Genomic DNA, 27774 nt, shown 5'->3' on the forward strand with positions numbered 1-27774 from the left:
AACAATAGACTCAATTTGCTCCATCCAGCAGAGGCCCGGAGCAGCCGTTAATCTTGTTAAAGTTTCTCCTGACATGTTAGATAAGTGAAATGTGGACCCCACAAGTGGTGCCCTCCCCCCCCATCCCTTCCTGATCCAGAATTCCTGCTCTGAAGGCGAAAGGGATTTACCTGAATCCTGTCCAGCACCTCTGCTCGCCACACTTTTTTTCTTTTGTTCCAAATGCTGGGCTGTTGAGTGTGCTGGCTAGTTAGAGGAATCTTTTTGTTTCCTCCCTCCTCCAGCCCCCACTTCCTACTACCTACCCAAACCCCCCACAAAGAGTGCCTGAAGTTTCCCCACTTCAGAAGTGCTGGAAGAGGGACGGCTGGGTTTCAGGGAGTCCCTCTATTCATACAGCTCTCCCCTGGACTGTCGTAGTTACATGCGGAGTCTAGAATATTGCAAGGGTTAGAAGCCAGTTTCAGCCGTCAGGTTACCTACATGAGAATCCACCTCTGCCCTGAACTGGCTGGGTGACCTGGGGCAAGCTAGTTGACTCCCCTGGGCTTCAGCTTCATCTACAAGGTGAGGACAGCAGAAGTACCTGCTCATTAAATGAGCTCACGCAGGGAGAGAGTTCAGCATTGGACTTTGGTGGATCGTAAGTTCTCCATAAACTTCCCTCTTAGTATTGGACGTGATTTCCCAGAGCTCAGTCTTCCCCTTATGGACTGAGGACACCGAAAGGCAGGAAGGAAAGCCGCTCTTCCTGGATGCCTCCGAGGGGCCACACACAGCGGAGGTGACTTAGTGCACAGACCCACAGGCCGTCAGGCAGGCAGAGCCCAGATGTGAACTTGAGTTTTAATCATCCGTTCCCTCTTCAGCAGTCTTTCTGGGGAGAGGAGAAATAGCTCACATTCCCTTCTTTAGCCCTGCTGCAGAATGTCCCCATTCCTTTCCGCGTTTCTGGGTGCTGACCATGCCCCTACAGATTTAAGAGGATAGAAAATGAGTCTAAGTCTCACTGGGAACCCTGGCTTTGACCTAGCAGTTCTGTTTCTCCTTTTGCGCCAGATTAGGCAGACGGGCCTTGGACTATCTGTTGCCGGTTCTCCGCCGTGTGATTTGAATCCGGTCATTTTTTCAGCTCGCTATCCTTTCGTTTCCTCATCTGTAAAATGGGGATAGTGATCCCAGGACACTGTAATGCAGTAAACATGCAGAAAGTACCTGGCACAGTGTCAGCTCCTATTAGGGACTCGGTCAACGGTGACGGGATCCAGTAAGTAACCACATTCCCTTTTCCAGTTTGCTAACTTGGCCTTCTGCAAGCTGGGCCTGTTTGCACTGTTAGGGTGTCCCCTCTGGAGTTACAGGGGATTTTATCTAGAGTAGACCCCGTATCTCAGGGGACAGTTAGATAACCCCCCCCCCCAAATCCCTTCCTTGCACTTTCATTTCCTCTTCTTTGACCTACTTGGATGACCCCTTGGTGGTAAGAGCCAGAGGAAGTCTAGAACCACTGGACCAATGAATAAGAAATCCAGTTAGCACTGAAGAGAGTGTGCACCCTGGGGAACAAAAGGCAGACAGTGGTCATAGTGAGGTCCAGGTCACGGATCCAGTCACATGCCTCTCGCTCCTTCCCCGGATGCCCTCAACTTCCCCTTTTCCCCAAGCAGCCATTCACGTGGCCGGCTGGGGTGACAGAGTCTGCATCACCCTCGCTCCTCTGCAGGGAGGGGAGCAAACTTGAGGCTCAGAGGTGTGCAGCTTGGGAATGTGGGTCGTACGCTGTCAGCCTAGCATGGACCGGGACAGGCAGCTCATTGTGCAACAGGGAAACTGAGGGCCAGGGTTATACAAGGGCTAAGAATTAAACTATATTCACAACAGTGCCTTCTCAAAGGGGCCCGGGAGACCATATCATCCAGTAGTTCACGACCCTGGCAACACTTGGAATTATTAACCTTTCAAACATCCCAATGCCTGGGCCATATCCCAGGGATGCTGATGTCAGGGGTGTGGGGTTGGCCTGGGTGCTGGTGTATTTCAAAGCCTTCTCAGGTAACTTGGAAGGACCACCAGTGGGGAGAATCACTGATCCAGTTCAATGTGTCCTTGCTCTGCAGGAGGGGAAACTGAGGCCCAAAGGGGAAGCAGCATTTCCTAATTACTGAGATGGTTAGTGGCTAAGACTTCAGAGAATTTTACCTGTCTCCATTCTGAGTTGCCAAACGTGAGAAGCGACCCTTCATTCGCAGTTCCCCTCCCCAAACCCCTGGGTGCCATGGCCATGACATTCTTGTGTGTGAAACTACACTCTCTCCATCAGGGGTCACCTCTGAAGTGCTAACACACCTGTAGGGAGGTAATATGGAGTTCTGTGCATTTGAGTTTAAATGAAACTCCTCAGGTGGTTGGAAGGGGAGCCTGGCTGAGAAGGAACGGAAGCTCATTTCCGAGGCATTCTCCACTTTGCGCTGGGCTAGTTCCATAGGAAGGAGTATGTTCCTTTTGTTTCAGAGCCTCCCCTTTGAGACTACTCTGAAACCTGTACTGTCTGTAGCTGTCTCGAGGAAGAGGAGGGAGGATCCCTAATGCGCTGGGTAGGAGGACCCCATTGACAGCTGGCTTGTGCCTTGTGAACCTAAGGCCAAGGGTTCAGGAATCCAGCAAGTGCCTGTCTCCCCACTCAGCTGGTCCCCTTCCCTTCTCTCACTGAGCCTGTCTCTTCTTGCTGCACAAAGGCTCTGCTTCATGCCTTGATGCACTTACTGGAAATACTTAACTGAGAACTGACCTGTGGATCTTGGCCCCTTGGCTCCTTTGAAGACCTGAAATGGGGCCTCGGGAGCTCTGAGTTCAAGTACCGGTTTGGCCTCCTGAACTGTGGGACCCAGGGCTCAGGGGACAGAATTTCCAGTGTGGTTACATTCAACATCCCCCTGCCGCGGGTTGTCACAGAAACCCGGTGTGACAGTGGTGGCAGAAGCTCTTGGCCAAGATCCGAACCTGGTCCACATGTCTGCAGGAGGAGGAGGGGCTAGAAGGTGAGAGAAGTGAGGAATTGGTGCCATCCAGGTCATTCCTTCATTATCCTCATTCCCACTGCACATGATAAATAGTGATCGAGTTAGCAGATCTTTTCATACCTGTGATCTCACGGGAGCCCTTTGACGTTGGACCTTCACAGGTCCATGGAATCCTACTGCTTACTCGCTGCCTGACCTTGACAACTGCTCATTGGGCCTCCGTATTCTCAGGGTGCACAAGGCAGGGCTGGGATAGAACAGGAGCTTTCAAACTGTGCCGCACAATCTTAGGGATCCCCTGCAGAGATGCTGAAGGGCAGGTTTCTGCCCGTGCCCTCCCACTTTCCCTTTAGATTATTCTGTGTAAACTGCGCACTTCTACAAGATTCCATTTGAAGGACTGGAACAGAGCTGAACGGACGGGGAATGACATGGAAGAATTATTGTTAGTTCTGTTCATGTGTGATAATGGTAATGTTATTATGTATACTTAAGGCCCCTAATCAGTTAGAAATGCATCCCAAAGTATTTATGGGTTAAACTACATTATATCTGTTTTGTTTAAAATGTTCTAGAATGACCCAACCTCTCCCCCACCAAAAAAAAAAAAAAGGTATGGTGGTTGTGCTGGATGAGAGGAAGTCAGCAGACTGATAACAATTGTTGAGAATAGGTGATAGAAACAATGGGTTTCAGTACATTTTTCGTGTGTCCCTCCAGGTATGGTTAAGGATTTCCATAATAAAAAGTTAAAAATAAATTAAGAGTTTGACTGCTGTAGGAGGTGTTGAAAGTTGTAGATCCCTGCGTGTTCTGTGAGCTGATAGGTGTCCCAGTTCAGAGGTGCCAGCTTGGGGATGGTCAGGGACACTCCCAAGGTCACACAGAAGTCAAATGAAAGTCCTGATGCAGTCCAGGCTTTGGATACTAGGAGCTCCCTCTGCCTTCCTCTCTGCACTCTCCTGAGCTCAGGTGGCTGGCCATCCTGGAGAGCTCAAGGGGGCGCTTCCCAGGTGCCTCTAGGTGGGGCCACTGGAGCCCTGCTGGGCAGTAAGAAGCTTCTGAGTGAGGACATTCTTGGTTGTATAGAACCATCTCACACACTGGGAAGCATTTAGCGTCTTGATACCATGCCCAAGAATCCCCCAGGATCTTTAAGTCACTGTGACAGTCCAAAGCATATTGTGGCAATACACATGCATACACACAAACACACATTTCCACATATTCCTATTTCTCACTTTTCTGGCTCCTCATTTCTCTCCATCTCCAACTGCCCTGGGAGCCTTCTAGAAACTCCTCGATATCTGGGGGAAGGACCTATCTCTATCAAATCTCAGGAGAAGTTGACACTATCACGAAATAGGGGAAAGGAGCCTAAATTTACCAAGGCAGTATTTTGTAGTGCTTGATTGTAGGATGCCAGAGGAAGATGGCCTGAGTTTGATTTCCCAACTCTCCCACCTGCTAGATGCATGACTTTGGGCAAGTTACTTAACATCGCCAAACTTTTCCCACCTGTGAAATGCGAATAACACTGGCTCCTACTTCATGGGGTTGTTTTGAAGATTAACTGAGCCTCCATGTGGAAAATGCTTAGTAATGGAATCTAGACTGTGGGTAAGCCCAGTAAACGTTAACTCATGTTGGTGTTATGTGTGACCGACCCTTGCCACCTTGCCACACGTTAGTTCTAATTCTCTCAATAACTCTGAGTTGGAGGCTTATCTCCTTTGACAGAGCCTAGGATTGTCTTTCCCTTCCTTACCAAGCGGAAAGATATGTTACTTTCAGTCTTAACATCAAACATAAAGTTAAGTGAAAGGCAAAACTGTAAACACTCTATTGTTTTGTATTACGAAAGCATGTGTCCTCCTTATAGAGAGTCTAAGGGATACAGATCAAAGCAAGGAACACAGTAAGAATGTGTCCATCCCCTGCCCAGGCATCAGTCAGCAAGTCGTTATTGAGTTCTTGTTACATGCCAGGTTCCGTGTGGGGCCCTGCATCCAGAGCACTGAGCATATGAGGAAGATATAGGGATATCTCAAGAAGTTTGTGTTCAGGGATGGGGGAAGGAGGTGGACACAGAGTGTAAATGAGTGAGTGACTATATCACACATCGACCTGCTCATGAAGGAAAACAGAAGGAAGCCTGGGGCACATTGTAGGAGTGGGGTTACAGGAGGAGTGAGATTTAGTTGGGTGGTCAGGGGAGACGGTAATGAGAAGTGGCATTGGGGAAGTCTTGAGTAGACCCAAGGCTATCTAGAGAAGACCATGGTGTAATGGAGAAGGAAGAGCCATGGGCTAGGAGCTAGAAGGTGTCAGTTCTAGACCTGCCCAGTCATGAGCTCACTGTGTGACTTTGGACCAGTCACTTTCCCTCTGGGGGGCCAATTTTCCTCATCTGTACAGTTGGAGTAGGGATGAATTTATCTTTGCCATAGAGACCCTCCTAGCAGAGATCTCATAGGCTTCTATAATCCTAATCAGGACTGACCTAAGACAAAACTGTGAACTTGGCAATAATTTCAGTTTTCTTCCTGGTTTTGGTGCGTTTTCCTCCACTAGGTGGTGCCTATCCCCCTCAAGGCCCGGGTGCCCACACACTTTCTGCTTCCTCGCCCCTGGCAATACTCATTCTTGAATAATGACCCGGTATTCCTTCTTGCTAAGGTTTCATTGTTTCATTGACTGACAACAACTTAGAAGGTTGCTCTTCCATGGACATATATGCACTTTGATGTGTCCCCAGAAAGCTTTATATCAAAAAGCAAGGTACTGATGAGTAGAATTTTAGTCAAAGACTGACTAAAGACATTACTGATCTAATATTGGTACTTCTGAATAGCTGGAAGGCGTCTCAGTCATTTTGCTAATAATCAGTGCCACAAATACCCAAAAACTCACTGAGTCACCTTTCCAGTGGTCACTTACTTGGCTCATGGTTAAATTATTCACATTCCATAATTTCTTCCTATGCAAAAGCCATTTCAGATAAGTTCCTGGGCATCATGGTGGCTACTGACCTGTTAGTCTTGCTTATCATGTTAATCAGATTATTCCATGAAGTGAAATACTAAAACTCTGTGCTCCGTGACCGTCTGTTAGCCTGCTTTCCTTCTGCGAGTACCCAGCTGTCATTGATGAAGTACCTCTTATTCCTTCTTGTTCCCCTGCTTCCTCTCTCTCTTTCTCTTCCACACACCTAATGCAGTTTCTTTGTCCACTTAGATTTTTCTTAAACAAGAAAAATAGCATTTGTTCTTCAATATTATCTGCTATAGACCCAAGGTTCATGGGACCTAGAAGAGTAGAAGTGACCCTCTTTCAGTTTTAGAGAACCAGAAAAGGTCTCAGGTTTCAATTCATTTGGAGGAAACAGAGACAGAGAGTCTAGAAGGTGGGAGGTCATAGCTTGGCATCCATGGATATAATTATGGGGAGTATGTAAGGTCTTTTGCCTTCAGGAAATTCATGGGTCTAATGTGGACCTGTCTCCTTGGTCATCAAGAAGTTACTTCCGTATCTGTCGCATTCCATCTTAATTCCTGTTGCTCTGTCAACATGAAATGTGGCTGGGTAGAATATGACCATATATGTTCGTAAGAACACATGTGACATTGTAGATATTTCAGCTACAAAGGCTGATTTAAAAAAATGGAAAATGATACGATAACAGGTCAGTCAGGTACAAGATGGCCTTGTTCTAAGAGATGCAAAGTTCTTGAGAAGAGAACCCAAGAAATGAATCCAGACTATACTGTTTTGTGAACTAACAGTTGAGGTAGTCCCAAAAACCAAGGTTGGTGAGTCAGAAGGATACATCAAAGCCATTCTTTCCATAGATGAGAAGCTGAGGGTAGGTAGGGGAAAGACTGGTCCAAAGCAGTGGGCAAGCTGGGTAAGGTCCTCTGTCCTCTGAGTCTTAGGCCAGGTCTCTGTCAGCTTGTCCCCTGGCTTTGCATCCTTTCCCATCAAGTAATCACCATCTCTCTGACGATGAGCATCATTTATCTGCCAGCTCTTCTGGAGTCCAGACTCCTAGATTCACTAGACATGTTAACATGCTCTTCCAACTCAACGTGTCCAAAGCTGAATTATCATTTCTCCAAAATTCCTTGTGTTCTCATCTGGTGTCACCCACTCTAGATAGATCACTCACCATACTCGGTCATCCATTTCAGTCTTTCCTACCTCCTTAACGTTTTTATAGCCAACCTTCTGTCTTCCTGGCTTAGGTCTCCCTGCACCTTTTGCCTTGACTCTTTCCCTAGTATTGTAATGCCTGCCTCTCTGAGCCTCAATTTCCGCTCTGTGCCCCTTCAGTCTGTCCCCCATCATCCAACAATGTTTCGAAAATGTGAATCTCTAGCTAGAGGCCCTTTGATAACACTGGCGTTATCTGCAATTCACCCCAGATACCCTAGGCTTTCCCCACAACATCATTTTCTTTAGTTGGTGTGTTTCCTATATTCCCCTGAGCCGTTTTACAGACTTCTTCTGCCTCTACGGGGTCCTGCTCAAGGTTTTCTTCTTCTGCGAAACCCTCCCTGACTCTTTCCCACCTCTAATCCATCCGTCCCCGCTGTACCCTCTGCACACATATACTAAAACACCTACAGTTCTTTATTATATTGAATTGTGTGCCTATTTGGGGATATCTCGACGTCTCCACTGCCTATAACAGCCTCTGGCTTATAAAGGTACTATGTTCATTTCTGTTTAATGAATGCACAACTGGATTGGAAAACCAGCTACATGTCTAAAGATTCCGAGAGAGAGAACTCGGGAACCTCAGGCATGTTGCATTACGTAACCGAAGCACATGACCTAACCCGTGCGTCATACTCAAAAACATTACACAGTGGTTAATTCCATTTCCCCTTGAGCGAAGCAGTCAGAAAGGAAAAGAAATCTGGCCTTTCAAAACAGAGGGGGGAGGGGGCAGTGCATTTCAATGCCTCCTCAACTCACATTTCGTCTTCTCTAATCCAAGCCACATTTTAGCCTTGGTCTTCCCCCTCTCAGCCCCTCGCCTGTTTGCAAAGGATTTGTTTTGTGTGTGCACCGCAGCCCATAATCCCGAGCTTTGCTCTCCTCTCAGATTTCCCCCTCTCCCCCTTATCAGGTTCTTACTGGGCCTTGAGTACCCTGGAAGTCATATCTGTTGCTTGGGTTTTCATCCATTTCCCTCCTTCCTGATGGGGGGGACCTTTCCATCTGCTTCCCTTGATCTTGTGAGACCTTGTGGTGACCTCAGGATCTGGAATCCTCTATCTGCTGTTTGTATACCCTTGGGAGAAAGTACACATTCTCAGCGGTAAGAACAGTAATAAAAGCAGCAAGCTTATAATGAGCACTTACTATATGCTGGCCTGTGCTGAGTGCTACACTCGGAACCCTCTGAATTCGGTTGAGAGAGTTACAGGACTTGCTCAAAACCCCACAGTTAAAGGGTGGTGGGACTGGGGTTCAAACTCAGGCCAGTTTAATTTTATCTTTATCCACAGGCTTAGAGCATGGCGTGGAACACAGTCGTTGTCCAGTAAATGTTCCATGAGAGGGTAGATATGTGCATGGATACATGCATGAAGGAAGGAAGGAAGGAGCCAAAGGGGTACCCCTAGTGACTAACGAAAACATTTCGAGATTGGCTGTAGAATGAATAGGGCAGGAATGAAGGGTGGCAGATAGTAGGAGAATCTGAATGAACATTGTAAGGTTTCAAAGACAGTGGCTAAGAAATCTCTTTGGGATGCAAAATATATTTTATTTGCAGGTGACTTTTGAACAAAAGGCCATTGGCATCCATGAGAGCATTTCTCACCTATTAGTAGTCTTCTGGGAAATAGACAGTGACTTCAAGGCTGCTGCCTGCCAAAAACTTTTCTGAACCCCTTGTTTGGGAATCATAGCTTAGGTCCTTTCCCCAAGCTCTGCTCGACAGAGGCCCACCGTCACCCTCCGAGGAGCGACCTGGTACACCCTGAGCTGAATCTGGGCTGTATGCAGGTGATCATGCTACATGAACTATGGGGTTCTGAGTAGGAGAATGACCCTAGATTGTCATGGCTGATTTTGTGGTATGTTCTCACTGGCGCCGATTAAGGCTCTCAGGATGATGCCTTTATAGAACAGTCCCATTGCACCGATAAGATCTGATCCAGTAAAAACAAACACCACCTTTGGTTCATCCCTTTCCCAGTGATGATTACATTCTGCTTTATCAAATGTGCTCAATATATAGATGGAGATACTGAGGTCCAGGCACGGTAACTTGTCAAATTAAGCTGATATGATTAATGCGAGGCAGCAATTGGCAGCAAAATCTTAACTATAATTCAGATCTCTTGACGTTCAGATCAGTGCTCCTTGCACTGAATCACTTTAATTTCCTTTGCAGGAATGGTGGGGGTGGGAAGGATGACAGTTACATCTGTGGGTTCACATTAGTGACGTATTAGAAAACATCATACAGCTGTTTGGTTCCTTAAGCACTTCTTAGGTGCCAGGCTCTGTTCTCAGCATTTTAAGAGGTTCAGTAGGAAATGGCATTTTATTAGAAGTAAACCAACCAACCTTCCTGCCTGCCTGCCTTCTGTGCACCTATCCATCCAACCATCCATCCAACCATCCGTCCATCCATCCAACCATCCATCCATCCATCTATCCAACCATCCATCCAACCATCCGTCCATCCATCCAACCATCCATCCACCCATCTATCCAACCATCCATCCAACCATCCGTCCATCCATCCAACCATCCATCCACCCATCCATCCAACCATCCATCCATCCATCCATTCATCCAACCAAACATCCATCCATCCATCCAACCAAATATCCATCCATCCATCTATCCAACCATCCATCCAATCATCAATGGATGGTTGCTGTATATTATACATTGAACCAGGAGGGAGGGACGAAAACGAAGTACAGGGAGGGCACAGTTCCATCCCTTGAGGAGCTCCCAGTCGTAGCAGAGGAAGCAGACAGGTAAACAGATACATAACATCATGGTAACTGCTATAATGAAGCAATTAATAGCGTCCTGGGAAAGCAGAGAGGCAGAAACACTGTGTTCTTATACACCTATGTTTATTACAGGGCTAGAAAGTGCTCTGTGCTTCAGAGGCCTACGAGGTTCCTTCCATTGGGAAGGGGCAGAGACTTTCTCGTGAAGTAGATGGCATGTCTGTGTATGTGGAGTGTGTGCTTTGCCTTGCATGTGGGTCTGTCGTGGATGCCATTTTAGATGTAAAACCTTAAATCAAATTAGAACAATAAGCACTTTTTGATTCATGTCTCAGCTGAAGACATTGGCCCGGAGCAGCTTTGAGGAGCAGGACACTAGGAAATGATTAGACAATTCCATCCATCACCATCCGAATCAAGTCTAACAGCCCCTTACATCTGCCCCTCATCGCATTTATCACTCTGTTGTGTTTGCCTTCCTATATGTCTGCCTCTCCCCTTCTCTCCCCAAGCTCCTTAGGAGCAGAGACCATTTCTGTCTTCGTCTCTGTTTATTCTTTGCTTTAGCACAGCACCAGCCCCTCCCACCCATGCTCAGAACTTTGTTGAGTAAACTGGAAATGGCTCCCAATATGGGAGAAGATGAGGTGACTGGAAGTGGGTGCTGTGAAGGAAAGGAGCTTTGAGAAATGACCTCACGCATCCTTGTAAGGGCCAAGCAGTGAAGGCAAACATGTTTGAATGGCACCAGCCATTAGGTATTTCCTCATCTCTCTGGGCTGACCAGTTACCTGTGTGTGTTCTTCCCACCCTTCCCTACCACTCTGTCTCCCTTTCTGTGTGCTAAGCCAGCGTACCATTCTGTTAGCTTGAAGGACTTTTCCCCATGGTTTTCTGTCAGCTTCTCCATCCCTGGAGAGGGACGAACTGTGTGGGATGTGCCTGTGCTCCTCCTGCGACCGTCACCTGTGCTTTGGAGAGCTCTGCGATGGGAGGAATCATATCTGCTGTGCTCAGGGCACCTTCCCAGGGCCTGGCACATGGCAGCAGTTCAATAAGGATTTGTGGGGACATTTCTGGATGTGTAAATGATGTGAATTGAGAACACATCTGGGCCAGTTCCCTCAAGTCTGAGAGGAAGAATCAGGTGTCCAGATGGGGCAAGAAAATTATCCCAAGTTCTGTCCCAAATTAGAGCAGAGGAGCAGTCGAGCCCAATTTTCCTGACCCTTCCTTTCATCCTGTCATATTGTGCTGGGATTTGAGCTTGGCCCTCTGGAACTTGGTCACACAAGTTTCAGACCACCAAATCCTGCAGTTGGATAGGACCCAAACTATCCTTTTATGCCTGAGAAGTCTGAAGCCCAAAGAGGGGGAGAGATTTGCCTAGGGTCCCACAGCTGTGGTAGTGATAACACCAAAGCTTCCAGAAAACCTCTGTGTATTGCCACATAGTCAGTCAATAAAGAATATGTGCTTGACGCTGTTAAAGATACAGTAATGAGTAAAATAGAGCAGGTCCTTGCCCTCATAGACTTTATAAAATTGTAATGTCTTGTATACTAACAATGTTGAGTGATAAAAGTGAGTCATTAGAGAAGACTGGAGTAGAGAGACTTTGGTTTAGGTCTTCAGGCAGATGTTTGAATAACAGATGAGAAAGAAGTAAGCCATATGAAAAGATACATTAAGACAGTTCCAGAGAGAGGGGGAGAACACAGCTAGCAGGGAGACCATGAGGCAGCGAGAGTCAAAGATGCCGAGGGAACAGGTGTGTAAGCCACTGGGAGATAGGTGTCTGTGGTTTGAGGCAGTACAGGTCATGGAATCTGGATTATAATCCAGTTGAACTAGGAAGTTACAGGATATGGTGATCACTCTAACCTTGAGGTGGAGAATAAATGGCATGAGGCCAAGAGTAGAATCCCAGTTATATCACTATCAAGGTGTACATTTATTATTGGTTGTATTATTTTAGTAATGACTTAGTATTTTGGTTAATATCATTGCCATGCATTTCCTTGCTAATACCATTCCCAACTAAAATATCTGAATAGCACTGATATCTTAGATCAACAGAGAAGCAGGGTTTTCTTGAACCGTCTGGGAGAACTTGAACAGATTTATGAACCCTGAGACATTTTCTGTAAAAATTTGAAGGTGTGCATTTTTCTGGGGAGAGGTTGTCATCAGTTTCATAAAGGGGTCTACGGTGCCTAAATGATGACTTAAATGACTAATAGCAGGGGACACATGAGGTCATTTCCTGAAACCTGTACCCAGCTCTAAAATCTGAACACTCCAGGATATCTGTGAACATGAGAATGTTGATGTTGAGTTGTCATATCAGACTGAGGAATTGCACTTTCCTTCATCTGTATCCTTGTTGGTGTAAATAGAATTTAGGGCTTTTTTTTTTCCCTTGGAGAAGAAGTCAGTCTATTCCTTCGAAATATAATCTCCAACTGTGTTTATTCAAACTCTGGTCTGAGTTTCTCTGAGTTCTAAAATAGGCAAGTACACTTCCAAATGTAGCCTGAGGTGGCCCTAACCATAATTATTCACTGTGGACTTCACCCATGAGTCTGCAGATCCAGATAGCCACCCACCTTCTGTCCCTGCATCCATCCATGAATCCATCCATGAATCCATCCATCCATCCACCCACCCCCTCTTCCTTCCTCCTTCTTTTCCTCCCATCTGTGCAACCATGTATTCAACCACTCACCCAACCATCCACCCACCTCCCTTCTTCCCGTCCGTCTGTCCGTCCATCCATCCATCCCCCCTTCCTTTCATCCCTCTAACCTTCCATCTGTCCACACCCTCTCCTCCATCTACCCTTCTTCCCATACAATCTTCCATGTACCAGGCTGTGTGCTAGGGCCGGGGCAAGAGTTAGAAGACTCCAGTTCTTGCTCTTAGGCCACTCTGAGTCCTTGAGGGGGTAAAAAGAAAAAAAAAAAAAAATCCCCAGAGATACTTCCAGGGAGTCCTTTGCTTCTATTGGACTACAATTTGAAAACTCCACTTTAGCAGTTGAAAACGACTTTGAAAAAATTCAGCTGCTCTGCTTGCATAGTTACATAATTATAAGTATTCCCAGTCGTGCTCCGGATCTGCTTCTCGACTACTGGAGGCTCCTTTATCAACACTAATATTTTAGATCAATAACAGCTTCCACCCATAGGTCAGCAGGTGGTAGAAAACCAATAGAGAATGTGCAGTAGTGTCAGGGATCTTTGAAAAAGGGTAGGCTTCATAAGGGGGACAGAGAAGGGAGCTGCCAGTCACTTCGCACCTGGGACTCTACTTGCCCACAACCCCCAAAGCCCTTGGATAGTGATTCTGAGCCTTCAGCCTCCGCGTGTGCCCCTGGACGCATGAGGGAGCAGGAAGCCCTCGTGGCATGGGGTTGTTTCAGTTTCCGAAGCATTTTCGACATGTACCTATCATATTCCCACTCGCCTTGTAAAACAAGCATTCTCATTTAATACAGTGAGGTCTTTGTATTCTGAACAACAAACACATGCTCTAAGGCTCTCGGACACAACCTGCCTTTCTCTCCAGCACCACCCCCCTCCCCATTCTGTCCGCCCTTACAAAGCCCAGTGTCAGCAGAAATATCTGTTTACAAACAAGGACTCCAAGAGCACAGTATCAGGAGCTCAAACGAACCTCTAAAATATGTCTCCAACTCTGCCCTTGGCGTCCCTGTGAACAGTGTGTATCACTGGCAGCCGCTTTCATGGAAGGCTTTTCTGCCTTTCCATCTTTCCAACTGTCTTCGTGTCTGGCTTTCTCTGTCTCCTTCCACTTATTCATTAAAACCATGAGGAGCCTGGACTGGAGAGGCAGTCGGATGCTGGCCCGGGCTTTGTGGATATCTGGAAAACAGAGCCCAGACAGGGAATGCTCGCAGACGGTGAGATGAGCTCGGACACCTCTAGCCTGTAGTATCATCGGAAGCAGAAGCTGATTGAAGAAGGATTCTCAACTGGGTGGATGTAACAGTCACATGATCATGCAGTTCTAGGTCCTTTTTCAGGGAGTATTAGGATTATCAGTGGCTGAAGGAACTATTTTGCCTCTCTCTTGAACTTGAGTCTACCATAGCTCCCCATCACCTATACATAGTAAAGAGAATAGCTAATACAGTGAGCGTGTAATATGTGCCAGCTACTATTCTGAATACCTTCTGTGTTTTGTCTTTAGTCTTTGCAGTGACCCTCTGAAATAGATACTATTCCAGTGCTAGGGTTCCAGCTGAGGGAACTGAGGTACAGGGAGGTTAAGTGACCTGCCCAAGGTCACAGAGCAAGTAAAAATTGCAGAATCAGTTCTTAGATTGCATGTTCTAGCTACTCCCCCACATACAATTCAGATCAGGTCTGAATTTCTTAGCCCCACATTCAGCTTCTTCCCTAAACATTGTTGCTTACTGTAACTTCTGCTTGTTTCTAATATCTCCGTTTCTCAAACTCGGCACTATTGATGTCTTGGAACAGATAATTCTTTGTTGCAGGATGTTTGGTACTGTAGGACACTTAGCCTTGACCCACTAGATGCGGGTAGCGGCTTCCACCCCCACCCCCCCCGCCCCAGTTGTGATGATCAGAAATGTCTGCATAAGTATTACCAAATGTCCTCTGTGGGGCAAGATCTCTGCTGGTGAGAACCACTGGCTTACATGGGTTTTTTTGATTAAAGAGAATGTGTTCCTAGAACACATAGCACCACCTCCACGCTTTTTCACATTTGGTTTTCCCCTTGACCTTTCAGTGTCCTTAGCCTCCTCACCATCAGTCTTCTCTGTTCCAGAGTCTTTCGGTACCTCAGCATCTTTTATAGCCAGAGTGGAAATGCTAGCCTTTCTGGGTGACGGATCTGTTTTGTTTTTATACTTTTTTGTTTAAAAAAATGATCACCACCTCCAAACTTTCCATTTAAAATCTCCTAACACATGCACAGCAGTCTTGACTTAAAAACTCAATTCATTTCATGCGTTCAGTGATGTTTGTTGGGTCAGCCATGTGTCAGGTCCCAGGCTAAGCACTCAGAGTATGAAGTCAAAGACATAGACTACCTGTATGTGGGGAACTTATGTGGTGAGCGAATCTGAGCAGAAGGGAAAATTCAAGATAACTCTGTGCCTTCTCCCAGGGAAGAAGCTGGGGAAACAAAACCCCAGAAGGTTGATGGTATTTGATCAACACCAACCAGAGACCAAGCTCAAGGCTGAACTAGATCTTCCTGCACCTAGTGGAACAAAATTAAAATTTGGAAGTCCCAGGGAGATCTAACTACCATTTATCCTTCTAGAGCCTTAAAGAGGTCCCTTGGGTTCAATCATGAGGCACAATTTTCTGGTGGATATTAAAGCAGTAGGGGGAAAAAAAACCACATACAATAGAAAATTAGTATCTAAAAAATTTGTCAGCCTTCTCTCTTCAAAAGGTTGCTTACACTCCGTGCTTTCCAATATAGGTCTTAAGTCTGAATAACTCCAGATTGCCCCATGAGCACTGGGCAGGGAAGCATGAGGCATGAGTCCTGGCTCTTTCCTCAATATGACCCTACTGAAAGGAGCACCATATCCCCAAGCTAATGAATGCCCCCCAACCCAGCCCCACGCATGGACTCTTTTTCAAAACCACCAAAGATGCCCTGTTGTCCTTGGGATGAACTTCAGGTCTCTTGGCATGCCCTTCACAGTCCGTGGCGCTGTAACCTCAGGCAGACCTTGCAATTTCATTTCCCCCTGCTACTCTGAGCACCTTCAGCTCCATCAAGAACGGAGGCCTTTCCCCTTTTTCAGAGCCCCCTTCCGGTGACAGCGCAACTCCCAGTCTTTTCTCATGTTCCGCCTTCTCCTGGAAGGTCTTTGCCCGGCCTCTCCCACCCAGTTCCTTTTCCTCCTGCAAGGCCATTTCTGTGCTACTCATCTAGGAGTGGCCTTCTAGTCTCTAATGTTCCTTCCGTTGAGCTCTGTTTGCTCATACTTCTATGAAAACTTACTCTGTTATACTTCATTTATGGAAAATTAAGAACTGCCCCTTGTCCTCACACAGTCCGTTTTCCTCGAGCTGGGAAGCTAATTTAAAAGTTATGAACACAAACTCTCATGTCCGATTACCTAGGTTCCAGTGCCACCTGTGTTACTTGCCACCGAGTTACTCAGGCTTAGGCAAGATATCTGTGCTTCTCTGAGCCTCTGTTTGTTCATCTGTAAAATGGGAATAATAATTCTGCCTCCCTGCTTGGACTATTGTGAAGGCTGCCTGAGCTAATCCACGCAGTTGACCACAGTGCCTGGGACAGAGCAAGTGTTAATCCTGGATGACACCGGCCATGCAGAGCGGAGTGAAAGTCTGCCCGTCTGGCCGCGTCTCATTTTGCCATCGTGCGCCCTGCCTGAAAGGCTCACCCCTGGCTGTGTGGGCCAGAATGAGATGATGGCAGGCTCACCTGAGAGAGGAGCTTTTGTTTCCAGAGTTCAGCCCACACTGTCTGGGATGCATTTTTACATAACTTGCTGTGGGTCTGCGTCAGTTGCGAAATGTCTATCACTTGGCTCGTCCATGTGGGAACCTTCTCCATCCCTCTCAGCTCCTTAGGTTTGGCTACAGGTACTCAGAGACCCTCCTGGTGCTGTCTTGTAGATGAAGATCTAAGGTCCAGATGTGGACCCACAGCTGACTCTTCTACTAGGTGCAGCTGGCAGGGTGCCTGAAAAGCCAGGGACTTTTAGGGGCCAATATTTTCACAAGAAAATAGTCAATAATGTGAATAATGATGAATCCAGCCTCTTGATTGTATACATCTTTCTGCCACTATAATTGTAAAATATAATTCTATATATTTACGGAGGGAGGGAAAAGTGCCCAGGGCCAGAAAAGTCATGATGTGACCCTGGATGGAAAAGCATTTGCCCAAGATTACTCATATGTTAGTGGCAAACCAGGGCAAAAGTTCATGGCTTAATCACTCCCAACTTAGAAATCTTATCCCTGCATTGTTAACAAACTCCCTAGAAATGAGTTCACCATAGTCTTCTCTTTTCCCCGATGAGAAAGTGGACCAGAGAGGGGGCACAACTTGCCACAGGTCACACAGCTAAGTTATGCTCTCTTGACCCCACATGGTTACTTTTAGTATTTCACACAGCCAAACCTAGTGACTACGAACGCAACCTCCCATCATACAGGTGGAGAAGTTGAGGTCCAAGAAGTAGAAGGGGCTTCTGCCCAGTATCACAAAGATGCCGCTCCTGCCCCCAGCCACAGCTCTCGTTTCAGGGCTCTAATGATGGTCTGAAACTTCAAAATCTACTCAAACGGGGTATCCTTACAAGCCTGGGGCATATTTTTCTTTCATTCTTTCATTCATTTATTCATATCTACACTCATACATTCCACAAATGTATACTGAGTGCTTATGTTTTGGGTATTCTACAGAAGGCTCTAGAGGCAGAGTTGGGGAACAAACACGGACTCTCCACTCTCTCAGAGGCTCACTCTCTCCATCTGTATGAATAGAATCATAGTTTCTATCTTTCTTCTTTTAGCGAGTTCTGAGAAAAGCAAATGAAATAATTAAAACTCTGTACTCTTTGGAACTTCAGGGAAAAATGACTGTATGAAGAAATAGTCAACTGATTTTAAAAGAATGTTTTCTTATATTTATTCATCAAAAACATAAGGCATTGGTTAAGCAGTTGACTTTGGAGTTGGAGCTAGGTTCAAATAACCTTATTTATGTGATTACAAGTCAAAAGACCTTTGCCAAGTCAAGGAAGCTGAGTCTCATTTTCCTCATCCATAAAATGGGACCAAGAGAACTTATAGTCATACTAATTCAGTGAGATGATGCCCATAAAGTCCTTGTCCTTGAACATGACACATCATAAATGTTGGCTTTCTATTTATCGGTAGGTTCATGTGGCTCCAAGTGGCATTAGAACAAATCAGAATAGTGATCCTAGGGATAACATAAGGAGGCAGGTATGATGATAATAGATGTTCCTGACTGCATATTATTCTTAACCATAGCCACATTGCATCAATGGGAGGACAGGTACTACTAGCATCAGGGATTAGCGGTCTCTCGCAAGAGGGTATATCCTGTGTCTGGTCATGCTCCATACCCTGAATGCCTGGGTTGAACTTGCTACAGTAGATGCCCTGTGAAGATGTGTTGAATGAATCAGTGAATGGCCAAGTGGATGAACCAGCCAGGACCAGGGGACATTAACACGGGGCATAGAAGAGCCAGGAATAACGCAGTCAAATCCTCAGACCTCTTCCCAGCTGTCCTAGAGGGCACAGAATAACTCTGTGGGTCCCTGGAGACCAGATCCTGGAGCAGTGGGTGGCAAGGAGAGGGAGTTGATTTGGCTTCACCAAAGGAGAGCGTTGAGAAATGCTCAAAGGTACAGAGGCCTTCTTCATGTGACACAGAGTTCTCTAGTTTTGAAATATGAATGCTCTCTTGTCAAGACGTTGTACAGATGATTCAAACTGGGTTTGAATGGATGATATAATGCCCTTTGAGGGAACCTCCAGCCCTGACGATGTCCGATTCCACGAATGGTGAAGGGTAAAGGGCCTGGGAGTGCTGTGAAGAATATGGCGGGCAGGATGGTAAGGTCCTTGAGACCTCATGGTCCCTGAGGTTTGGTGAGTAAGCAGGAAACAGCCTGTAGGTCCTCAAGTCCTTAAAATGACCCAAAGTGGGCTCTCTTCTCCAGGATGGCTCCAGCATCACCACCTAAGTGTGCTAGGGCCTGGTTTGTGCTAGGGGAACGTTTCAGAGCCAGCAAACGGACAGTGCAGAGACCCCTCTCTCTCCCTCCTCCTCCTCTTCCTCCTCCTCTTATCTCTTTGTCTTTTTCCTCTCCCACTTTCTTTTTTAAAAACTTTGTATGCTCCAATATCATTGAGAACGTGTGAAAAAGAGAGCCAGGCACGTGCCTTTCTATTTCAGAGAAGACTGTCAGAAAGGATAAAGTTTAATAGCACAGAAGAAGAGGTGGGGAAAAACAAAACAAAAAAACAAAAAACCTGGTCCCAGTTCTGAGGGAAAGGAACAGACATTCTTATCAATAAAAAGTGTAGCTCCTGCGTCACATGCTATGCAGATGAGTGTTTGCATTCTCTCCCTAGATCCTCAAAATGGTACTGTGTGTTAAGTACTGTTATTATCAGTTTACAGTTGAGAAAACGATCAGGTGGGCAAAGGGATTTTGCCCACGGCTACCAGCCAGCAAGCAGCACAGCTGGGATTCCCACAGATAAGACTTCACAGCACACACGTGCTTAAGGCCTGTTATGACGCCTGTGCTCATGGGCCAAGTCCTGGTATGTTCATTATCTTATCAGTTCCCCCTACAAGGGGCAGAGGAAGACAGTGTGACTGTCACCCCACTTAATAATGGGAAGACTAATACTAGAAGAGGTGCCCTGACTTTCCCAAGGCACATAGTTAGTGAATGGTAGAGCCCGCAGTGATGCTGGTTTACTGCTCTGTGAAAGCCCTCCCCTTTTCCCATGTCCACAGAGCCTGCTTACGTAGGAGCAAAAGAGGCAAGCGGGAGAGTCAAGAACCCGAGGCAGACGCAGGCACACCTGGAGCCCCCAAGAGCAGGCTGCCAACCCAAACTCACCATGAAGTCTGTGTGTTCATAAAGCTTATGGGTTTCAGGAACCTGTAAGCATACTCTTCTCAACCTTGCCTTCCCCCTGGATAGTTTACAAGGAAATATGCGTTCATTGAACTCCTTTCGTTCTCCAATGAGTTCTGTGTGGGATATAGGATAAGGCTTTTTAATCCCCGAAGTACCTGTGGGAAGCCGAGGCTCAGAGAATTGAGCTCCCCCAAGGTCACCCAGCTAGTAAAGAAGGCCAGCAGACCCACGGAGTCAGAGGGCTTTCCGGTAATGGTTTCTAGAAAGAAAAACGAGTGCAGGTAGAAAGCAGACCTACCTGCCACGGCGGGCACTCTTCCCACTGTCCCGTGCCACCCTGCAAAGGCAGATCTGGTCCAACAGGCTCATGTGCATGGCCGACACATGGGGGACCCCTGAGAGAATCCTGATCTTGTGAATCCCTCCAGAGGGCTACTCTGGGTTCTCTTGTCTCTTATAGTAGGAGATGGGATGTCTAGAACTCAGTATAGTTTGGGATAAGCCTCCAGCCAGATACGATATATTTCAGACATCCTCCTTTTGAGCCTAAAATCAATCCTTTGAACTGAGGTGGGCCCGGAGGCAGGAGGATGCTGAGGAACGTTCCCTGGGGCCCCCACCTCGGTGATGTCCCGGCTCTCCTCTGAATGCCTGGGACCGTGGAGTCCTCTGGGCTCATTTTGGGGGTCCTCCCCCCGGCCGAACCAAGTGCAGGGACCATGGGTATACTTAACCCAAATCTGTCTGTTTTAATCACTGTCCTCTGGACAGATAAAAGCTTTCCATAGGATTGCTCTGTCAAGCATTTCTCTGTGGCTTTGATACCAGCCATTAAATCATGGAAGGGAAAACAAAACAAAACAAAACAAAACAAAATAGAATGGGGCCATCTCCAACCATTGGCTTTTAACTTTTTTAGCCTCCCGAAAAAAACAAAAAACAAAAAAACAAAACAAAACAAAAAACCAAGAAAACAAAAAACAACAGATTGCTGACCTGATTCTCCCCCTTTTGTACCCCTTACCTCTTACCTCCGCTTGTCTTCCTCTGGCAGTTGTCCCACAGCGAGTAGACATCCTTAAGTTGGGAGGTCCTGAGGCTGCCTTTCTTCCCTTTACCTCCTTCTCGATGACCATACCTCTCTCCACAGGATCCAAGGCTGGACTCTCTGAAGGACCTAGGATCTCAGAGTCACGGGGAGTCTAAGAGAGGGGGGTCCCTGTGGTCATCTGATGTAGCCCTCCTACTTCATAAGGCAGGGTTTGAGGATGCCCAGAGAGCGGGGCTGCATTCCCAACAACCCACAGCAGAGCAGTGGCAGATGGGACCGTGAGAACCTTGATCCCAAGCTAAGAGTTGTTCCCACCAAAGGAAAGCATCCTGGAGAAGAGCTCTGGCTTTAGAGTTAATCTGGCTGTGATTCTGCTACCGTCTCGCTGTGATCCTTGTGGGGAGATCACATAGCCTCTCTACACTTCAAGGTGCTTCTCTGTCAAAGGACTGTCAGGAAAGCCCACTTCATGGGGTCATTATGAGCACCGAATGGGATCTCTGTGCCTGGTACAGGAACTGCTACATAGAGGCTTTCAGCAAACATTCCTTATTCTTCTTATTATTTAGCTGAAAATGCTGGGTTTTTTTCCAGCCAGAAGGACCCAGGTAGAGTATCCATCTCTTCCCTTGTCCACTCACCCAATGAGAGAAAACCAATTAGTATAGACTTGATATACTTGCCCATGCGGTGCTAATAGTCCTCCCTGACAGTGCTGAAAGTAAAGTGTTACCACACCTCAGTTTGTGTTGGCTTAAACCATGCCCTGAGAACATCGTGGGTGGGGGGCGGGGGCGCACATAAAATGAAACAAAACACATGCACAGCACGGAGACATAGCTGAGGTCCCACTCCTCTGTGGGGGAACTGAACTTGAAATCAGGAGTCCTTAATTTCAATCCCTCCAACCACTTAGTGCTGTGTGACCTGAGGCAGGGGACCTCACCTCTCTGAGTCTCAGCTTCCTCAGCTATAAAGAGCATCTGTATAGAAGGTGGTCACGAGCATAAGACATCTTGGCGCAAAAGCCGCAACCCATCTGCTCAGCCCCCCCCCACAGGGCCTACGGATTTGCACATTCAGGCTGAGACACAGAAGCATCCCTCCCCCGTGAGGCACGTTTCCTGCACGTAGTGACCGCAACACCGTCTTTGTGTCCTCCTGATGCACCTCGCTTTGCTCCCTCTGAGAACTGAGTAAATTGAGGCGTATGTCCTAACCAGAAGAGGACTCTGAACTGGGCACGAGGCAGGGGACAGTGTGATTTTAGAGAATTTCGATGGGATTGCTTAGAAGATGTATGGAAGGGTGGTGTTCTAGACTGAAAGGGCTGCCCTAACAGAGTGCCGTCGAACAGACGACAACTTAAACAGAAATTGATTTTCTCACGGTTCGGAAGCTTGACATCTGAGAACCAAGTGGCCACCTTGTGGATTTCTTTTGAGTCCTCTCTTCTTGGCTTGTAGACGACCATTGTTGCCTCTGTGCGTGTCTGTGTCTCAGTTCCCTCTTCTAACAAGGACACTGGCTCTGCTGGATTAGGGCCCACCCGAAGGGCATCATTTGAGCTTGATCACCTCTGTATAGACCCTACCTCCAAAGAAGGTCACCTCCTAAGGTACTAAGAGTTAGGACTTCAACATACAAATTTTGAGGGGACACGATTCAGCCCATAACAAACAGAAAGGAAGCTGATAGCCAGCTAAGAATGTGACTGCAGCCTTGGGGATGGAGGGGGGGACAACATTTCTGTATAGACCCTGCAGGTTGGAACAAACCTGGGTCAGAAACAAACAGGTGGGAAAGCTGGGCATGGAAGTCCAAGTGCTAGAGACAAGCTCCAGAAGGTTCTCTGGACTCTGGAAAGACAGCAAGTTCCTGGCACGTCTTGGGTCCTGGGGAAGTTGAGTGAGCCAAGTGGAACAGATTAACCCCTGTATAAAGAATCATGGATTCTTAGTCAATTTTTTAGACCAGGCAGAAAGACATGAAAAGCAGCCTCCTGGCTTGCAGTTCAATTCAACATCCTTGTGTTGGCGCTGTGGGACTTACGGAAGTATTTTTGGTGGGGGCTGTGCCTTCAAACAGCCCACTTGGCTCTGGGGTGATGAGGCATCTGGCTGGAGGGGGGGGGATCCTATAGACTGGGATTCTGAGCTTTGTTGCCTTGGAATTCCTCTGAATTCCTTCCTCTGAAGAATGGGCAAAGCTGAGAGTTCCGTCGTGAAGGTTAAGTGGAAGAATTACTCTCGAACACACAGGACTTAGCGAGTTCTAAGTAAAGGGTACTATGCTCTTGTAAAGAACACACCAGTAGGGAAAACTCCCCTCCCTTCTTTTCCTTCCTTGATTTTTAATTTGCCATGACAAAGTCTCCAGAGCACCTGCAAGGTACCAGGGTCTGCCCTGCATGCTGGGCACTTTGAAATGAACCAGACAGACACACAGGTGGGAAACACAGACACTGGATGAGTCATTACAGAAGGGGAGAGTTCTCAGATAGGAAGGGATGTGATGGTTGGATGGAAGATTGGTCTGTTCCTGGAGTGGAATAGAGTGTGGTTGGACGGAGCTGCCCTGGGAGAGTGCCATGCAAGTGATCCCAAGAGGGTGAGCCCAGAGCCCAGTGGACACCTGGTAACAGCCCTGGCCAGGGTTTCTGGACACTCTGTACAAGCCTTCTGCCTTTGCGCTAGCCTCTTTTACGTATGCTCTGTGTCTCCAGGGTAAGGTTCAGTGGGTAGATGAGAAGAAAGAGCGTAAAAAGGAGGCAGCAAGCTTCTTGGGGGCATCTGAAGCCCTTTTCAAAGCAAGCCTAGCTGCGGGAGGATGACGGCCCATTAGAAGAGCTGCAGGACCAGGGTTCGAGGGGACCAGTGATTACCATGAGGCCCAGAGCAAGCCCTTTCCAGGTCTGGGGCCAGACCTGTCCATCTGTGCGTGCCCAGCACACCTCATGGGCTCGGCACATTTTTGGTGTCTGTTTCCACACGCTCATGGCCTTGAGGCGGGCTTATGCTAATTAGATGTAGATTGTGTGCAGGATTGCCCTGTAGCTTTCATCCTGTCACATGGGGATATGTCCCCTGGGATCAACTTCCAGCACCACACAGATGGTGCAGACTGCAGACAGCCTCTCTCTCTTTCCTTCACTACATCTCTGTCTTCCTGGACAACTATGGGGAGGGACAGGCTGGGCGTGGGGGTTCTCCCATGTCCTCTAGGGAACACCGTTCTTTGTCCTCTATGGAGATACACAGCGCAGAGGGGACCTGAGCACGCGAGCATCAGTAATGACACAGGGCATCCAACATTCAAATCAACACTTGTGCTGAGCTCCTTCTGCTTAAAAGGAACCCTTCTAGCAGTGAACAAAGGAGCTCTTCAATTGTAGGGGTAGGGGGATCATTTAATCCCAACCTCTCCTTTTTCCAAGAAGGGAAAGGCGGCGGCCTGGCAGCAAGAAGGGGTGGTGTGACTTGCTCCAGGCAAGGTCATCCAGATCTCTGGTTCCAGATCCCTGATTCTGGGCTGGTGGCAAAGCCCCCCGAGTATGACTACTGTCAAGTAGGTCATTTCCATACAGAAATAAGTCCCTGTCACCATTAGCCCCGCCCCCATCCCACCCCTGCTGAAGTTCACAGATTTCCTTTGGCCGCTTATACTCCAGATAAATATTTCCTTCTGAACTTCTGAAGCCACTGCTTCAAGGTTCTCATTTCCCTTAACGCGTTTCCTCTTGGTTCCACTGAAAAGTCTCTCTTTGCCCTTCCCCTCTGCCTCTGGGGGCGAAGCCAGCTCTTAGTCCTCGGCTCTGTGTGGCAGAGTCTGGCCTTTCTCACTGTGTCTCTCTTCTCTCTCAACTGCAAACAGAGGGGGCTTGAGCCGGGTCCCAAGCCCCAGGAAGGTTCTGAACTGAGGGCACCCTACAGATGTGTAAACATTTTACCTTGCTCACCCAGCTAGCCTCCTTCCAAAGGCAACAGGAAAACCAGGGATGGGAGAGCCCCTGGCAAAATAAAAAACCTGCAGGGAGAGAGAGGAAAAGAGAGAGAGGAAAAGAGGATCCTGTTTCAGATGTTAATTTTCTCATTAGAAGAATTTTCTCTTTAAGGGGGAGGCTTCACCAGGGGAGCGAGAGAAGGGGAGCTCAGAGGTGGGAGGGGGAGAGCAAGCCTGGTGGCTCCAGGAACTTTGCTCTCACTGATCCTCCTGGCAAGGAGCAACACATAGAGCTGGGGTAGCTCGTTCCAAATCTGGAGTCACAGGTTCCGCTTTGGAAGGGTCCATGGGGAGGTAGCTTTTCACACGCAGTGTCCTGACAGCAGCTAAGCAGATGGGGTTCGTGATTTCTAAGGAGGCTTTGCCAGTGGCTCTGGGGAGGACTCATGCTTTCTTTGAGCCTTCATCCTACCAACTCTTGCTGTGTTAGTCAAGATGCCCTCAGGATGCCTGCTCTCTCTGGCCTTTCTGTATTTTGTTTCTTGTCATTTCCTACTTGGTATCATTGACATCACTCCCAGACTCACCAGCGTCTTAAAAATGAGCTCCCACTTGGACGGCTACTGTATGCCAAGGATGGTGTACCCTCTGTGTCTCCTGAGTATGACAGCGTGCTGGAAGGGAGATCTAGGCAAGAGAAGACCTGCAGAAGTGAAGGGAGGTTGCCCCAATGTTCGACTTAGTAACACTTTCATCAGAACGACTCCTAGTCCAAAGATCCTGCTCTTTCTGTGGTACCGAGAACACACCCTCTCTTCTGACTCATAAAGACCTAAGTTAAGGCCTTTGATTCTGTTTGTCCTTTTTCCTTCTCTGGCTCTATTTGGAATCCTTCCTGTACTCCTTCATGAGACACTTGTTGAGCGCCTGCTGTAGGCAAGGCATGGTACAAGGTCCTAGGCAGGGGACAGATGGTCTAGCCAGAGTTTTCCCTTTCAAGAACCCTTCCATCTAGGGGGACTCCAAAACCAGAGAGCAAATGTCTAATTGCCTTCCAAGTAAAATGAGTTGAGAGGAAAGATGAACATTCTTTACAGGGCTATCATGGAGAGCTTCTTGGAAGAGGTGGTTTCTGTTTTAGGGGTAGAGAAAACCTGGAAATGCAGAGAAGCAGACTTCTACTAGGCATGCAAGGGGAACCTCATTCAGTCCCCTCCATCACCAGATAGAGAACCAAGACCCCAAAGATGTACTTAGTGCTTCACCAAGATTGCCCAGCCAGTGAGAGCAGGTTGACTTTGTGAGGCGACCCCAGCCATTGCCTGAGGGACTGTTGGGCAGGGAGTGGGAGGAGGGGTATAGGCGAACTCAGATGCCAGGCCAAAACTGCCCTCTGCATCAGATGCTAACAAAGATTTACACAAGTTCTGAGGCCCCGGTATAAAGGAGCAGATATCCTATGGGCCTCCTCCATTGATTTTGCTGGAAGCTGTCCATGCTCATTGATGAACGCTAATTGCAGATGCACGCTCAAAGTTATGGTGACCGCAACAGGTCTCCAGCTCAGAGTAGGGACTGTCCTCCTAAATGAGCATCTTGTATTCATTCTTATCTCCTTCTCTTTCTCCTCCCACCTGGCCTCGTACATCATCCCACACTTAAAACACACTGTTAATTAGAAAGTCCTCTTCCCCATCCAACAGCCTGTCTGTGCCAAGGACACTGGGTGTATTCCAGAAAAGCTGAGGAATGGGGGTTGGTGATTATAAAGATAATTCAATCCAGAGAGAATCTGCTAAGTGATTTCCTGGGGTTCCCAGAGTAAGTCTAGAGACATCAGCCATGGGACCTTCCTGAACACCCAACTTGTCCCCCACCCCTCACCAGTTGGAATGTTCTAGATCCCTGGTGGCTTTGGTAGGGGAGAAGGAAGCACCCACAGAGTTAGTGCACAGGGTGGTGAATGCCAGGGTCTGATGGATGGAGGAGCCACTGACCAGTCCGTTGACCTTTAACCCATCCACCTCTTTGCTTTCTTGAGAATCTCGTGTCTGTTAACATCATCGCCGTAAGGGTGTTACGTGGATTAAATGAATTCATACACAGACCTTAGTACAATACAGAGGCTTGGACGATTTTAAGTAATGAAGGAGTCCCCCACATCTTTTATATTAAGAGGATGCTTTTCATTTCATTCTTTTGAAAATACTAACATTAGTGTTGGAGAAAAGCAAGCTGAGTTGGGTCTCAGAAACTTGTCATCGACTCTGTGTAACCTGACAAATGCCTTTCATTTTCTGGGTCTGAGAGCCCTCACCTGTCAAGTGAAGAAGCTGGAAGCAGTGATCTTTAAAAATCTTTACAGCTCAGACAGTAAGCATGTCTGCGTTTCTCTGGGGCTAGATTTCAGGGCTAGCCAGGAAGGCCTCCTGTTAGAAGGTAGAAGCATTAGCTTTGTGGCCCCTGACTCTTGCTTCTCTGGGCCAACTTTGCTAACAGTTCACCACCACTGGCCATCTGATGACGGCCAGCGGTGATGTGTGCCCAAGGTTTTGGTGGCCGTAATAGGGGTGCTCCTTCTCAATGAACATCTTTACTCATTACTAACCCCATTCTCCTCTTGCCTCGTATATCTTCCCACACTTAAAATGCCCTCTTGGTTGTTTTTTAATGTTGGGGGTGATTTATTTATGTATTTGAGAGCGAACGAGCATGTGCACAAGTTGGGAGAAGGACAGAGACAGGATCCCAAGCAGACTTCCTGCTGAGCACAGAGCCTGACATGGGGCTCAGTCGTACCACCCATAAGATCATGATCTGAGTCGAAACCACCAGTTCGATGCTTAACCAACTGAGCCACCCAAGCACCCCTAAAATACCTTCTTTTTTTAAAAAACATTTTAAAAATCTATTTATTTGACAGAGGGAGAGATCACAAGTAGGCAGAGAGGCAGGCAGAGAGAAGGGAAGCAGACTCCCCACCGAGCAGAGAGCCCGATGCGGGGCTCCATCCCAGGACCCTGAGATCATGACCTGAGCTGAAGGCAGCAGCTTAACCCCCCCGAGGCATCCAGACGCCCCTAAAATACC

General features: G+C 47.4%; 1 protein-coding gene across 1 annotated transcript in view; it reads left to right on the forward strand.

Annotated features, from left to right (window-relative positions):
• Window positions 1-27774, forward strand: part of PAPPA (pappalysin 1) — a 234524-nt gene that overhangs the window by 4521 nt on the left and 202229 nt on the right. The gene's annotated exons all lie outside the window — the stretch shown is intronic.

The sequence above is a fragment of the Mustela putorius genome, unplaced genomic scaffold (assembly GCF_011764305.1).
Source record: "Mustela putorius furo isolate JIRA1106 unplaced genomic scaffold, ASM1176430v1.1 tig00537301_pilon_pilon_pilon, whole genome shotgun sequence".
NCBI lineage: Eukaryota > Metazoa > Chordata > Mammalia > Carnivora > Mustelidae > Mustela > Mustela putorius.